Consider the following 16,684-nt stretch of genomic DNA (forward strand, 5'->3'; position numbering starts at 1 on the left):
GGTGAGCGGCTGATGGCGGCGGCCATGTTTGTGGCGCCGGTAGGGTGGTGAGCCGGCCTGCTTTTTAACTCGGTCGTGTGTCGTTGGGCCCTTTTCCCTCGGCTGTGAATACGAACTGCAGCGGAGGGGGAAGTGGTGAACTGGAACAGCAGCGGTTTTCTGGCGTTTGAACAGCTTTTGCCATTTTCATCTTCCGCTTTTTGGCGTTTCCACTGTGTGGCTCTGGCCATGAAGGCTCTCCGGACTTATTCTCTTGCGGCCTTTCTTCATTCTGGCGGCCTTTTGCGGCCTATTGCGGCCTGCGATGGCCTGTTGCGGCCTCTATTTCCAGCTGGGCGGCCTGTTTCCTCCCGTCCTTCGGCCCCTCGGGGGAGGCCTTGCCTTTTCATGAGGCCTCTTGGAGGGTTTCTGGAGAGACCTGGAGAGACCTGGTCTCTGGAACGAGCCGGACCCGGACATTCCAGGGGTGTTGGTGGCGTAGATGGAGTGACCCCTGGTGAATGTGGGCTGGACGAATCTGGAGCCGGTTATTGGAGGACTGCCTGAGGCCGGCAGAGAGTAAGACAATGGAGGTACCTTGGAGTGGACACGAAACACCAACCCCACCCTTTTTTTCTCATGTTCAGGACTTGGCTTTGGACTATTTATCCTGGACTTAAGACCTCATATTTATTGGACCAAACTAAGATCTGGGTCTGGATATTGAACAGGAGATACCATCATGATAGTCCATTGACCGATTATACGTCCGTCCTAACTGAGGACTAACCTTATATTATCATCTCAGCCAATTTCGAGATGGAGCCAATTTTTTCGCCGATTTTATTATGCGATATTCCTCAATTGAACTCTTGCGCCTGCGAGGTGCCCCCGCCTCGCAGGAATGGCCCCCTACATTACCGAGGGCCGGCCTCAATGACGGGTCTTGGGATCCACAGAGGTGGCATGCGCGTAGAAAGAACCTGTGGGGATTTTTAGATAGGGAATTTTTAAGGGGAGGCAAGGCGGGTATTGGGGTAGCTCGCCGAGGAGGGGCCAGTCACTGCGCGTGTTTGCGGCGGGTTTTAAAAGGTCCGAAGGTTTTGGGGAGAGTGGCGTTCCTGAAGATGAGTGTGGCTCCATCTGTGTGGTTAGTGGGAGAGGCAGATATGGCGGGGGGGGGGCCCGTACCGGGAGCTGGGAGCACGTGTTCGATGCCTGAAAGCGATCACGTGCTCCGGCCCCTCAGTTCCTACCCGTTCCTCGGGAGGCCATGATCCTCAGAGCTTGGATCTTCGGCTGATGTTATGTAATGCCCGGTCCGTGGTTAACAAAGCTCCCCTGATTTGCGATCTTATTCAGGGGGAGTCCGCGGACCTTATGGGCATTACGGAAACCTGGTTGGGTCCAGAGGGGGATTCCCTTGTTGAGCTGTGCCTCCAGGTTTCCGAGCATTTCATCAGCCGAGGCCCAAGGTAGGGGTGGAGGGTGGCGGTTGTCATTAAGGAAGATCTAGAGCCGAGGAGGCCACTGTTCCCCAGATTGCCGGCTGTGAATCCCTCTATGTGAGGTGGGGCCATAGGAATCAGTTGGGCTTGTTGATCGCGTACCTGGCTCCTTGCTGCGTGACCACAGCCCTGCCCGAGCTGTTGGAGGTACTTGCCGCTATGGCGGTTGAGACCCCCAGACTTATAGTCATGGGGGATTTCAACCTGCCATCAGCTGGCCTGTTATCGACTGCAGCTCGGGAGTTCAAACCTCCATGACGGCCTTGGACCTGATTCGAGTAAATGATGGCCCCTCGCACATGGGGAGGCACGCTGGATTTGATTTATATCTCTGGACAGTGGTTAAATGATCTGGTATTAGATGATATAGTAACAGAACCAATGTCATGGACCGATCATTTCCTCCTTCGTCTAGACTTCCGAACCGCCACCCACCATCGCAGGGAGACGGAACCTATTCGTTGGTTCCGTCCCAGGCGCCTGATGGACCCCGAGAGGTTCCTGACGGAGCTTGGGCCATTTCCTGAGGATCTGGCCCACGGCACGACTGAGGAACTAGTTGTGGCCTGGGAACAGGCCGCGGCTGGGGCCTTGGACCGTGTCGTGCCTTTGCGGCCTCTGACCCGGCGCAGATCTCGTCCGGCCCCTTGGTTCTCCGAGGGGCTGAGGGAGATGAAACGCCGGAGAAGACGCCTAGAGAGCACCTGGAGGTCCAGCCGTTCCGAAGCTGATCGGACACTAGTTAGGACCTATTCTAGGACCTACCTAGTGGCAATGAGGGAGGCGAGGCGTTCTTACGCCTCCACCCTCATTGCGTCGGCAGATAACCGCCCGGCCGCCCTGTTTCGGGTCGTTACCTCTCGCTTGGATTATTGTAATGCTCTCTACATGGGGCTCCCCTTGAGGTGCACTCGGAGGCTTCAGTTAGTCCAGAATGCAGCTGCGCGGGTGATAGAGGGAGCTACTCGTAGCTCCCACGTAACACCGCTCCTGCGCAGACTGCACTGGCTGCCTGTGGCCTTTCGAGTGCACTTTAAGGTGTTGGTTACGACCTTTAAAGCGCTCCATGGCTTAGGGCCTGGGTACTTACGGGACCGCCTGCTGTTACCTCATGCCTCCCACCGACCCGTACGCTCTCACAGAGAGGGACTTCTCAGGGTGCCGTCCGCCAAGCAATGCCGGCTGGCGGCCCCCAGGGGAAGGTCCTTCTCTGTGGGGGCTCCCACACTCTGGAACGAGCTTCCCCCGGGTCTACGCCAAATACCTGACCTTCGGACCTTCCGCCGCGAACTGAAGACACATCTTTTCATTCGCGCGGGGCTGGCTTGAATTTTATTGAATTTTATTGGTTTTTTAAATTTTTAAAATTTTTAATATTATTCTTAAATGGGATTTTAGTTTTTTATATATTTTAAAGTTTCGGGCTAATTATAATAAGTTTTTTAATTCACATTTTAAATTGTACATTGTATTGTCTTTTTTACTTCTGCCTGTACACCGCCCTGAGTCCTTCGGGAGAAGGGCGGTATAAAAATCAAATAAAATAAATAAATAAATAATAAATAAATAAACAAGTGGTCAAAATAGGCAGTGCCCTATCAAATCCTGTTCCTGTCAATAGCGGCATTCCCCAAGGCAGTGTTCTTGGACCAACACTCTTCATATTATACATTAATGATCTCTGTGACCATATTAAAAGTAATTGTGTTCTCTTCGCTGACGATGTCCAACTATTTAACACTACCAACAATAAAAACTACTCTTCAAAAAGACCTTGACTTTGTGTCAGAATGGTCTAAAACCTGGCAACTCCAAATCTCAACCAGCAAATGCTCTGTCTTATACATTGGAAAAAAAAATCCAAACACTAAATACAAACTCGACGGACATAATCTCACAGATGACCCCCACCCAGTCAAAGACCTTGGAGTCTTCATATCCAATGACCTAAGCGCCAAAGCCCAGTGCAACTACATTGCAAAAAAGGCATTAAGAGTTGTTAACCTAATCTTATGTAGCTTCTTCTCCAGAAACACTACACTACTAACCAGAGCTTGACCTCACCCCATTCCTAAGAGGTCTTAAGGGGCGTGCATAAGAGCACAAATGTGCCTACCGTTCCTGTCCTACTGTTTCCTTTTATTATATCCAATTTATATAGTTATTACATACTTATACTCATATATATGCTTATATCAGGGGTGAAATGCTCCTGGTTCGGACCGGCTTGTACAATCCAGTAGCGATGGTGGCTGCTGGTTCGGAGGACCGGTAGCAAAAATCCCTGGCCCCGCCCCCTGTCTCTGCTGAGCCGTACCATTAGCAGAGGGGTTTTTTTATTTTTAAAAGAAGGTTTTGCTTCAGCTGAAACATGCCTTTAAAAGTAAAAAAAAGCCTTTGAGGATTCCGCCCCTCAGCTGAGATTGGCAGAGCCTTTAAACTTAAAAAATAATTTTTTTTTAAAGGCTACTCTGGGGATCGCACCTGAGTTCCTCATCAGCAGAACCTTAAAAAACATGTTTTCTGTAGAAAACACGTAGAAAACCTTCTTTTAAGAGATTATAAGGCACTTACCTGATTACTGATCGACCTCATGGCTTTTTTTCCAGCCTGAAAGCCCCAGTTTCACTTTCAGCACCAGACAGAACTAATCTAAATTTAGCTAATCTATTTTATCACTGAGTAACTAATGCTGGCTGGCTTTGCTGGCTGAGGAACTCTGGGAATTGAAGTCCACATACCTTAATAATAAAATAAAATATTTGTGCAGCTTTCTGAGATTTGGTGTGTTTCTGTAGTGTTTCACTCTAACTACACAAACACACAAAATCTCAGAAAGCTGTATGTGGTGTTGTGTGTGTGTGTAAAGTGTGAAAGTTGGTTTTTGAGCTTTTTGTGGCTGTGTGAAGTGTGAAGTGCAGCTGCTTTTACATTGTGTGTGAGTCAATTGTGTTGTGTTGTGTATGTGTAAAGTGTGAAAGTTGGTTTTTGGTACCTTTTATTGTTTTTTATACTTTATTATTTTTATTATTTATTGTTATTAGCCATGCCCACCCAGCCATCTCACCACCAAGCCACGTCCATCAATTAAGCCATGCCCACAGAACCGGTAGGGAAAATGTTTAGATTTCACCCCTGGCTTATATATTATATAGTTACTTCATGCTTATGCTTATATATACTGTTGTGACAAAATAAAAAATAAAAAATATAAGTCTTATTGCTATTGCTGTTCTAAGGAGCCATACTTTTGACAGTCAGTGGATATCAGTATTTGAGAGTGGAAGAGCTCTGGAGGATTATTCTAAATAGCATCCCTATTAAAAAGTGACCTTTATTATATTTATTGTAAAAATGATATGAAAGTATATGTCTGAGAGCACTTAACATTTGCAAAGCTGTCAACTTGCATGACAATATCTGCCTAATTTAGATACTTTGGATAACATTCCCATGCCTCTACAGAAAGGAAGAACAAGGAATACAAAGGAAGTAATGTTCTTTCATCTTTTCTCTCTTTCTCAAATACTTGCTGATTGAAGAATTCTGGATGGTCTCAATAAAGCAAGCTCTGAAAATGGGATTCCCCCCCCCCCCCCCATATAGACCAAATGGCAATGTTTGTTTTCTGCGGCATTTAGGCTGCTAATTTTGAAATTGTATTTGCAAATTCCTCTTCCTTAAGGTTGATGCCAGGTCCTGGAAGCCCCCAAGTCCTATTTGAAATTAATGTGTTTGTCTAGGCATTGGGATGGTTGTGTATACCTGCACTTTGGATTGTTGTAGTTGCCCCTTTCTTTCCTGCTTCATGGTTTTACATTTTTAAAATGATAGTCATGCTTGAAGAGGTCTACCCAAATATGGGAGGGAGCATACTGCTTCCCTTTTGCCTTACAGCCCAATCCAGGAGTCCTCCAGGCAGTCGCTTTCACAACAAACAATTTAACACAATTTTTTTTTCATTATATAGACATAATGTGAAGACATGTGGAACAGCAAAGGGTACATTGCTCTGTCTTCCACAGCTATAGTAGTTCTAAAACGGGCTTGTGTATATAATAGATAACATTAAATCTATTATTTATTTTATTGGACTCTTGGATCACAGGGAGAAAAATGGGCGCCAGGCACATTGATTATTCCACTGAGTTAGTGAGCACTACTCCCATTGTACATAGTGTATATACAAGCTTTATGGGAGAGAGTAAACAATATGTATGTGAAAAACTAGCTTAAGTATGGGGATTATAACACTGGATTGGATCCAGATTTGGACCTTCTTACGGTGACCCCCAGAAATCAATGTGAAGATAGTGACTAATTTAAGTACCATTGATTTCAGTAAGTCTAGTCTTACTAGGCCTTGATCCAACCTCTACTCTAAAATTTATGAATTTAAATTATATATTATTTGTTGACATGACTTCCTTTAGAACCTACCTTCCTATTGAACTATAATATTGGGCATTATTAAAAGCAACGGCAAAAGTTCCCCAATGTAACATGTCTACCTCCTTCTCAGGGAGATATTGATAGACTCCGATACGCACTTAAGCAAAGAGTAGCATTATATTTAATTATAGAGAGTTGTATATGTTGATGAATTTGTGTTTTAAAATGGCTTTAATCTACTACTCTTAGACGCTGTTATTCTGATCATGGCGGAAACTGGAAATCACAACATTATCAGCAGCAGAATAATTTGGAATGTCAAATCTTCAGAATTGAATCCATCTCTAACTATATTCTGTTCCTTCCCATCCATGTTGCATCAACAGCATTCTGCTCTTGCAATTGGTTCCTTCCCTCCACTTCTTTCTATAACCTCAAATATTTGCATTGGGCATCTAGAGAGATGTTCAATTAATTATGAGTTTCATCTTTGGTCTTTTTCAATGGCTCAGTAGCTTATAGAAAACAGTATGTATTGTATGAAGCAATATTTAGAGTCCAGAGGTTCCCAACCTTTTTTTGGCCATGCCACACCTAAGCATCTCGAAAATCCTGATGCCCCCCTCCCCCTCCCGGTGACATATAATTCTTGCTATTCAAAAAGTGAACTCCTACTCACAGGAGAAAGCCTAAAAGGCCTTTAACTTGGTATAAACAAGGTTCCAATTGCCCCCATTAAAAATCTAATTGCTGCCCCTGTGGGGCGTGGGGCCCATGTTGGGAACCACTGATTTAGACAAATTACATAAATCTCCTCTCTCCTCATAGTAAATTTGAACTCCTTTTCCAAGAGCACTTTAAGGAGAGGTTAAAAAATTATTTGGAAAAAGAGAGCTGTTAAGGTATTACTCTATGCCTATCTGGTGAGAAATAAATTCTACTGTGTTCAGGTGATGTTATTCTCCTAAGTGGAAATAAGATTTTTAAAAAGATTAAAACAGAAACAATTATTCCTCTGGGAGTTTGCCTTCCCTGAACAATGTGCACAGTGGAGAATACAAAGTGGTGATTTTTCCTCCCCCATATCAAATTTATTACACAAAATGTGTCTTTTATATCAGTGTTTCTCCACCTTGGCAATTTTAAAATAGGTGGGTTTCAGCTCTCAAAATTCTGTTTCCCAGAAAATTCCCAGAAAAACTGTTTAATAATTAAAAAATAATAAATACATAAATTGAACAGAAAAAAATGAACAAAAAGACCCTCAAAGGGCAGACTTGATGGACTACTAGATATTTTTTTGTTGTCAGTCTTCTATTGTTCTGTTTCGATATTTTTGCTACCATCAACTCTCCAAAGCTAATGACAGAACAGTAACATTTGGAGCAAGTTTCATTCTTGTCACCAGGATTGAATGAGGTGGTTTATTCCCAATCCATCATATTCTTACTAAAGAGGTTATTACAATTGCACTGAGTTTCATCTCATCCCCATGTTACCTTTTTAACCTTGCTCCCTACTTAAATAAATATTTTAGACATAATTTTCTTCTATTTAATGGCTGTCTCTACGTCTTTGTCAACATGGCAGCTGGTTACCAGAGTTTGAGAAAAGGAATGCTGGTTACAGTAATTAAGATTTGATTCTCACATTCATTCAAATGATATGGAACAAATCAGTCTGGGCTGGAATTCTTAAAAGGTTAAATTCCTCAAGTATGAAAACCCAGAACCAATTAAATGAGTCTTTTAAAAACTAGTTCGCTCCTGAAGTATTGATTTAGCAATCCCAGATGCCCAGCAAGAATTGCTTGGGAATTTGGGGCACTGCAATCCCATCAATTTGGACAGGATTGTTTAATTGAAGCTAGTTAGGCAATTAACAAGGCCTTCTAAAAGACTGTATATAGTTCAGAGATGCTGAAAGTGGGGAGAATGAACAGGAGATATCCTAATAATTGTGTGGATATTACAAGCATCCTTGTGGATGCTTAAGGTACCCTCTGCATTCCCCACTGAACCTGTTCCTCAAGTCAGTTTTGGCCCTGCTCACTTTTTTTTTTTATTTGCATTTATATCCCACCCTTCTCCGAAGACTCAGGGCGGCTTACACTATGTCAAGCAATAGTCTTCATCCATTTGTATATTATATACAAAGTCAATTTATTGCCCCCAACAATCTGGGTCCTCATTTTACCTACCTTATAAAGGATGGAAGGCTGAGTCAACCTTGGGCCTGGTGGGACTAGAACCTGCAGTAATTGCAAGCAGCTGTGTTAATAACAGACTGTCTTACCAGTCTGAGCCACAGAGGCCCCTTTTTTGCATGTGGTCTGATTGTCAATCAGCTGTGCTGGGCAATTGTCGGAACTTTTTTATTTTCTTTTTTAAAGCATTTTTTTTACAACCAGTTCCGGCGAATAGGTAGTTAAAAAAATGCTTTAAAAAAGTAAAAAAAAAAAAGGTTCGACGATCGCACAAAACAGCTGTGATCGTCGGAACCTTCTTAAAAAACTGTGTTAAAGCACTTTTTAACTACCTATTTGCCCAAACCGGAAGTAAAAAAATGCTTTAAAAAGTAAAAAAAATAAAAGTTGGCCACACTTATCCAGTCACATGACTCCCACATCAAGCCACACCCACCAAGCCATGCCCACAGAGCTGGTAGTAATAAATTTTACATTTCACCACTGCACAATACCCTAACCCACCATACTTTGCCAGTCACGGTGTTTGTAAAATGTGTCATATCTTAAACTACAAAATGTGTTTAAAATGAAATGTTTGTAAATTGGTTAGTTATGAGTAGAATTCTGTTGAGAGAATGAAACTGTGTATAGTTGACTTTCAGAATTGTCCAGGTAATGCTTCGAAAGTCACTTTTCTGAAATCCTGAGTGCATCGCTGAAAAGAAAATATCATACATTTATAAATATATTAGTCTCACAGTGACTAGTGATTTTAAAGATATTAAGATTTTTTTTAAGAGAAGCATATTGAGAGTCAGTTTAGTCTAGTGGTTAAGACACCAGGCTAGAAATGAGGAGACTGTGAGTTCTAGTCCCGCTTTAGCCATGAAAGCCAGCTGGGTAGACCGGTAAGTCTCCTCAACCCAACTTACTTCATAGGATTGCTATAGTGAGGAAAATAGGAAGAGGAAGGAGTATTAAGCACATTTGACACCTTGACTTATTTGTAAAAATAATAAAGGTGGGTACAAATGAAATAAAATATAAAACGAAGTAAAATAAGAAAACTGATTAGGAATTATTGTGAGAAAATCTGCAGAAAACCAATAACCTTGGCTTAGGACCTGGGTACTTACGGGACTGCCTGCTGTTACCGTTTGCCTTCCACCGACCCGTACGCTCTCACAGAGAGGGCCTTCTCAGGGTGCCGTCCGCCAAGCAATGTCGGCTGGCGGCCCCCAGGGGCAGGGCTTTCTCTGTGGGAGCTCCCACGCTCTGGAATGATCTTCCCCCTGGTTTACGTCAAGTGCCTGATCTTCGGACCTTTCGCCGTGAGCTGAAAACGCACTTATTTATTCAAGCGGGACTGGCCTAAAATTTTATTGGGTTAAAATTTTAGTGGGTTATTTATATTTTAATATTTTAATTCGTTTTAAATCTGGCCACTTTATAATATGTTTGTTTTAATCTCTTTTAATATTGATACTGTGATTTTTTACTTGGCTGTGCACCGCCCTGAGTCCTTCGGGAGAAGGGCGGTATAAAAATTGAATAAAATAAATAAATAAATAAATAAATAACCTGGCAACTGGGAGAATCTGTGATGAGGCATTTCATAGTAAGGATGACCATTTTAACTGTGTTGCAAGATCAAGTGCCTGTTTTCAAGCGTCTCAGGTGTAACCATCCTTGCCAGGAACAGCAGATGGGCAGGCAAAACATTGAGACAAAATGACAGGTCTCCCTGGGATATTTTGCTTTCACTCTCTCTTGAGTCTGACTACCCCATCTGCATTTGTTTAGCAAACCAGGCATCCTTATTCCAGTTAATGACCTGTAATTGAAACAATGCACCAAGGGAACGGATGGCAGTGCTGGTATACTGTGACTGCTTTATTCCTTGACCTTAATTCATTTCTCCTAGTCTGCTGGAAGAATAATGGAAAGACTTTAAGACCAAAAAACAAAACAAAACCCCCAAACCCGTGATGATACTCCCACATCAATCCTCAAAATGCACCCGTGCTTTGCTCCTGCTGTTAAATGTGTATCCATTTCACCTGCCAGAGTGCAAAGTTTTCAAGGGACGTAAATCAAAAGCAATCACAGCTGAAAATATAACATAACTGCTATTCTTGGATGGTGTTTTCCAGTAAAAAGCCTCAGAACTTTGCTTGATGGATTTTGTGGACAAGCAGATTGCTGTGCAGGATTCTCAAAGAGTCCCAAAGATAGGCAAGATCATTATTGGTGGGCAGCCTCTAATCACCTGAAATCATACTCAAGTTTCCAAGGTAACTATCCCATTGATTTGCACACCTTACTAAAGTGGCATTATTTGGTTGGGCCTTTATTGTACCAATTCAATGACTGCACTTTGGAAAAAGATGCCTCTTTAAACATTAAAATATAATGTGTTGCAGATAAAATATTTTCATTCTAATGCCAATTGCAGCATTCTTGCAGATATCATACAAAGGCATCTATATATTCTTGTTCAGCTGTCTAAAGAAAGAAATTTATCTTCCCTGATTTTAAGGAACAGCTCCAGCATATCAGTTAGTTAACTATTTTGGAAAAATCTCTGTGTTCTAAAACTTAGAACAGGGATGTCCAAACTTGGCCCCTTGAAGAGTGATGGACTTCAACTCCCAGAATTCCACAGCCAGCAACTTGCTCATATTTATAGCTCATGCTGGCTGGGGAATTCTGGGAGTTGAAGTCCACCGCTCTTCAAGGGGCCAAGTTTGGGCACCCCTGACTGAGAAGAAGCAATGAGGTCGCAAAATGGGGCAAAATTCACTTTTTTTTGCTTAGCAGTGGAAATTTTGGGGTCACGGACTATCTGTACAAACAAAAGAACATTGTAATATGCAATAATGGAACACCATTGTCAGAAGTTTTAAAGATATAAATTGGTCTCATCTGAGTTAAGAATGCAATTGATTATCTATGTTGAGTTTACTGGCTGCCCCAAAGAATATATTTGAAAGAATAGAATCAGGTTTTTTTGGGGGGAGGGGGGTTAGTTATGTAAAGAATGTGAAAGGTCATTGACTCTCACAATTTGGTGTTTTGAATTGTTGGCATCTTTTGTGGAGCGTACTGTACATCTCTCAATGTCTATGAAATTAATATTATGCTAAATTCTGATCCAGAAATGTAGAATGTGAATGTATGGCGAAACTGGAAAGGTGTTTCTATTCCGAACAATTAAGAACTGGATTCAGAAGATGTGTAATTTATCCATTTTTGAAATGGCAATGTTTTCTACTGAGCCAAGTGATGTGGTATATTTCCTTTTGTCATAGATGATAGACTCCCATTGTCTTTTTTTTTTTTAATTGAAAGAGTTTTAAAAAACAAAAACATTTCCCCCCCTTTTTTCCCCCCTCCCTCCCAAAAAACCCCCTTCCCCCCCCCCCGGCTTCCCGGGTCAATCACAAGGTATTGTTATACATAAACCAAACATAGAATAAAATTTTCCCTTCCAATCCAAATAACCACATCCAAAGCTTTTCATCTCCCAACCCCCTCCCCATTACATAAAATAACTTTCTAATTATTCAAAGGCAATCTGATATTTCTTAATCTGATATCTATTTTGTAGATAATCAATCCATTTTTTCCATTCAATTAAATATCTTTCCTGCGTATTGTCTTTTAAAAAAGCTGAGATTTTAGCCATCTCAGCCAAATTAGTAACTTTCAGTATCCATTCTTCTATTGTAGGTATCTCTTCTTTCTTCCAATATTGTCCAATCAACAGTCTTGCTGCTGTTATTAAATTCAGAATCAATTTAGTCTCAATCCCTGTACAATCCGTTATAATTCCCAAAAGGAAAAATTGTGGCAGGAACTTTATCTTCTTCTTCAGTACGTTTTGAATAATCCACCAAATTCTTATCCAAAAGACCTTAATTTTCTTGCAAGTCCACCAAATATGAAAATATGTAGCGTCATCACAATCACACCTCCAACATTTCGCTTGGATACTCCCATTGTCTTTTAAATTATATATTTTTTCTATAATGTTTGATATCTAGACTTGATATGATTAGATATATGATGGTTCCATTTTTGTTGTTTATTATTGTTTTTCATTTTATTTGTTTTGCATTCTTTTTCAAACTTATAATGTAAATAAGCTTAATTTGAAAAAGGAAGGGAAATTTGGCAGTGAGTTAAAGAGATCTCTTCTTCATTCACCGAGGCGCCTTGGCACCTATTCTTCATCCAGGATTCCAAAAACTTCAACAATAGTGAGACCCTGGAATTTATTTCAGGATTTATTCTGAACCTGCAGAATATAGGACAGATCTGGATCTTCAGTGGTTGGATGAACAGTTTTACCCCTGCCCCTTCATACTTTCTTCTGGGAGAGCAGTAAGCCTGCATTTGCAGAATATACAGTGCTCACTGTTTTCATGAAAGAAAAAAAAAGGAAAAGATACACTCTCAGTTCATGAGAGCAGTTCCCTTCACCTACTGTTCTTCTGATGGTCAACAACAAAGTGTTTCCCTCTGCACCAGATTTGCCAAATTCTCCTACCAAACTCTTCTTTGTATTCTTGGTTGAGCTCTCTTTCTGGCTACCTGAACCTAATTTAACTAGATCAGCAGCCAACTGTGCTCCAATTGTGCACCAAGGGCAACCAAGAGTACTCAAGAAACAGGTAGCATCATCAGTTATCTGTTTAGCAGCTCAGCTAGCATTTCCAATGCTGTTTCCCTCCTTAGTTCTTATGCTTCTTCTTCCTCTTTCTTCTTCCTGCTATTTAGTATAATACCTGCTCCCTCTTTCAATAAACTTCCTCTCTAGAGAGCTAAGTGTCTTATTTATCCTATGGAGCTACCTCAATAAGATCAACAGCAAGCAATATTCCAATCACACAACACGGGCCCTTAGCAGTGCTCAGGAGATAGGGAGTCACCTTCACAATCTCTTTCTCCTTGATTCCTTGACCCTCTTTCTTCCAGCAATCTTCTGCCTTTGCCCTGAACTCTCCTGAGAAGCTCCTATTGGTTTGCTCAATGAGTTCTATACTCAATGAGTTCCATTTATTTGCTCAGTGAGTTCCATTTCTAAATATTGCATTACTTGGTAAGGGTCTTTAATTATTGGATACTTTAAAAAATGGTGAATGAGTTTTAATTAGATGGTGGTAGCTATTTGATTCTAATACCATGTTGGGTGGTGGTAATAGTTGTAACCAGAACTTCTGTTGTGACATTTTAGATTAGTAAAGACATTCAAAGTATATGAAAGAAGTGAAATATATATATATATTGAATAAGTTATATGTTGGACAACTCCAGGGCTGGCCCAAGATACTTGATTCCTGAGGCAGCACAAAAGAAGACTCTGCTTTGCCCAAGTCAAGTTGACAGTATACAGCTTCTGTTTAATCTTGAACTGTGAATTAAATCTGATTTGATCTGAGCGTAAATTTAAGCAAGTTATCCCAATGTAGGAAATATCTCTGTCAGTATGGTTACAGCTGACATTTAGCCCACAGCTTCCAAATAATACACGCCAGTAAATGTCTACTCGTGATAGATATCAACCGCTTCCCTTCTTCTGAACTGATTTTTGCAAATCTTCTTTTATTCTTTCTTCTTCTGTGAGAATGTTTCTCATCTTGATTGCTTATTGAACTCTGTAGTCCAAAAATTATGCTGGTGATTACCAATCTGTTTTTGCAAGCGCTGATCAGATCTTCGCTTGCTAGCCTGTTCTTTCCTGAAATTTCAGAGTTTCATTTAGAGCTGCCCGTAGCTTCAGTCATTTATTTATTTAGCGTATGGCACATGTTAACAAGGGATCACCGAAATGGCTGGTTGCCTCTATGAAAGGAATTTTTTCGGGCAGTGTTATCTTACCCATGGGACGCCTGAATGCCAGTAGGCAATCGGGGAGGCTCTTTTCCTGTCCCTACGTGGTTTATTCGCTCACGGGAATCGAGCCGCCGAGTTGCCGACCTCAGCAGAGCACAGGCTCAACGTCTTACCACGTGAGCCACCATGGCCCCAACAACAGAGCATCACATTTCCATCTATTCCAAATTTACGACTATGTGTTTAGGAAGAATACCCACTGCCTGCTCTAGCTATTGTGTTAGAAATTGCTGGAGAATGTATAATAGATTCACTGGTTTTCTCAGGATTTTTTGTTCATCAGCCATAGCTAGAAGTAATGAATACCAAGAACCCCTGGATTCAGAAGTGTTGAGTTGTTTCTTTAAAAAAAAAAGTGATAGAGTATTAGTACCTCTCGATTATATAGTCACTTCTTTTGGCAGAGAAATTCTAAAAGGAATTTAAACCAAATTTGGCAGCAGGGGTGATAATTATTAGCTCAATTTCACTGTTATCCAACTTGCAGATTAAAATGCTTAACTTTATATGCAGAAAAATTACCTAATTGTATTAGGCTTCTATTCAAGTGAGGATTGTTCAGTTAAGATGACCAATGGCACTTACACTAGTATGATAGGAGAAGGGACTGGCTTTTTAATAATAATGTAATAAATTTGAATAAATAAACAATGTAATAAGGATGAAAATACTATAATATCATGAATTCTAGCTCTACCTTAGCCATGAAATCCAGCTAGGTGAATTTGGGCCAGTCACTCTCTCCCAGATCACCTCACCTCACCTCACAAGGTTGTTGTTGTTTGTGAAATAAAAGGAGGAAGTGGTGTTGGATAAGTTTGCTGTCTTGAGTTATTTGTAAAAATAATTAGGTGGGATATAAATAACTAAATAAATATCAAATATAAAATGCACCAACAAAATGGAAGATCAGGCTGGAAAATAAGACCAGAATGCTACAATCAGATGCAAGCAAGCTAGGACAGTTGAAGAAAACAAGCTGAAGAACAAGAGAGAATATTTGTTCAAGAAATATCTCCTAGAAACAAGGAAAATCAGGGAAGCACTGGAAATAATAAAGCAGCAAATAACAGCTATAGCCAAGAAGATCAGCAGATTTGAAGCTCGAAGCACACACTATAGGCAGAATCTCCAATGTCAGTCCAATCAGAAAATGGTGAATTGCAGTGAACCAGTTAACACCTGACAAAGAAGAAACAGTGTAGTTCTGGGTGCAACCATGGGACCATCCAAAGAAATACAACAAGAATGAAGCATGGATAAAACAGGTGGGTAAGAATAAGAAGGAATCTGAAGTGAAAGAACTTCTAATGAGAGCAGAAATGGTGGAGAAAAGGGAAAGAAAGATCAAGAATTGGTCAGCACGATGGGAAGATGAATTGCCTGGTTTTTGGATGAAACATCTGACTAACCTATACTCACTTATTGCTAAGCAATTTAACAACATACTGCAAGGAGGTGAAATTGAGAATTGACTAAAATCTGGAGAAATTTACCTGATAATGCAAGATTCAACAAAAGGGGCAGCACTAGGAAACTTGAGTCCAAGTACTTGCTTCTCAACAACTTTCAAATGGCTAAGTTGTGTGGTAGCTCATGAAATCCAACACTGTCTAGTTGAAAACAAGATCTTTCCACCTCAGCAGAAATGAAACTGTCCAAATAGCAGAGGAAAAAGCTCCTAACTAAAAGGTGATTTGAAAAACTTCAAGAGAAGGAAGACCCTGGATGTAGCATGGATTAATTATAAGAAGGCATTTTACCCTGCCACATAATTGGATAATCAACTGCCTAGAAATCAAGGAGTCAGTAGAAATAACAGAAACTTTGTGGAAAGATCAGTGGCACTATGGAAGACAAAACTGCTGGTGAATAATTACAGAATGGAAGACGTTAATAATAAGAAAGGAATCTTTCAGGGAGACTCACTCTCACAACTATTGTTTGTCATCACATGGATTCCTATGTAACAATTCTGAACAAGTCAGGCCATAGCTTTGTTGTTAGTTGCGAAGTCATGTCCAACCCATCACGACCCCATGGACAACGTTCCTCCAGGCCTTCCTGTCCTCTACCATCCTCTGGAGTCCATTTAAGCTGATGCCTACTGCTTCAGTGACTCCATCCAGCCACCTCATTCTCTGTCATCCCATTCTTCTTTTGCCCTCAATCTTTCTCACCATTAGGCTCTTCTCCAGTGAGTCCTTCCTTCTCATTAGATGGCCAAAGTATTTGAGTTTCATCTTCAGGATCTGACCTTATAAACAGCAGTCAGGGTTGATCTTCTCTAGGACTGACCGGTTTGATCGTCTTGCAGTCCCTTGGAGGACTGCAGCACCATAGACTCGCAGGAGTCTTCTCCAGCACCATAGTTCAAAGGCCATGGCTATCAAACATCAAAAACATCTGCCAGGCTAATCCACTTCCTTTACCTGGAAGATCTGAAGCTGTATGGAAAAAAAACATGTGAAATAAAATTGCTGCCCAATACGGTCTGTATATACAGCCAAAATATTGTAATGGAGTTTGGACTGGACAAATATGCCACTCTTACTATCAACAAGAAAAAAATAGTGAAAACTAAAGGAATCAAAATGCCCTATGGAAATACCTGTGCATCCTTCAAGCTGACAACATCAAGCACACTGAAGTCAAGAAGGTACATCTAAATATAGGGAAGAAGATCTTAAAGTTCAAACTCAGTGGAAGAAATACCATC

The sequence above is a fragment of the Ahaetulla prasina genome, chromosome 1, assembly GCF_028640845.1.
Source record: "Ahaetulla prasina isolate Xishuangbanna chromosome 1, ASM2864084v1, whole genome shotgun sequence".
Classification (NCBI taxonomy): Eukaryota; Metazoa; Chordata; class Lepidosauria; order Squamata; family Colubridae; genus Ahaetulla; species Ahaetulla prasina.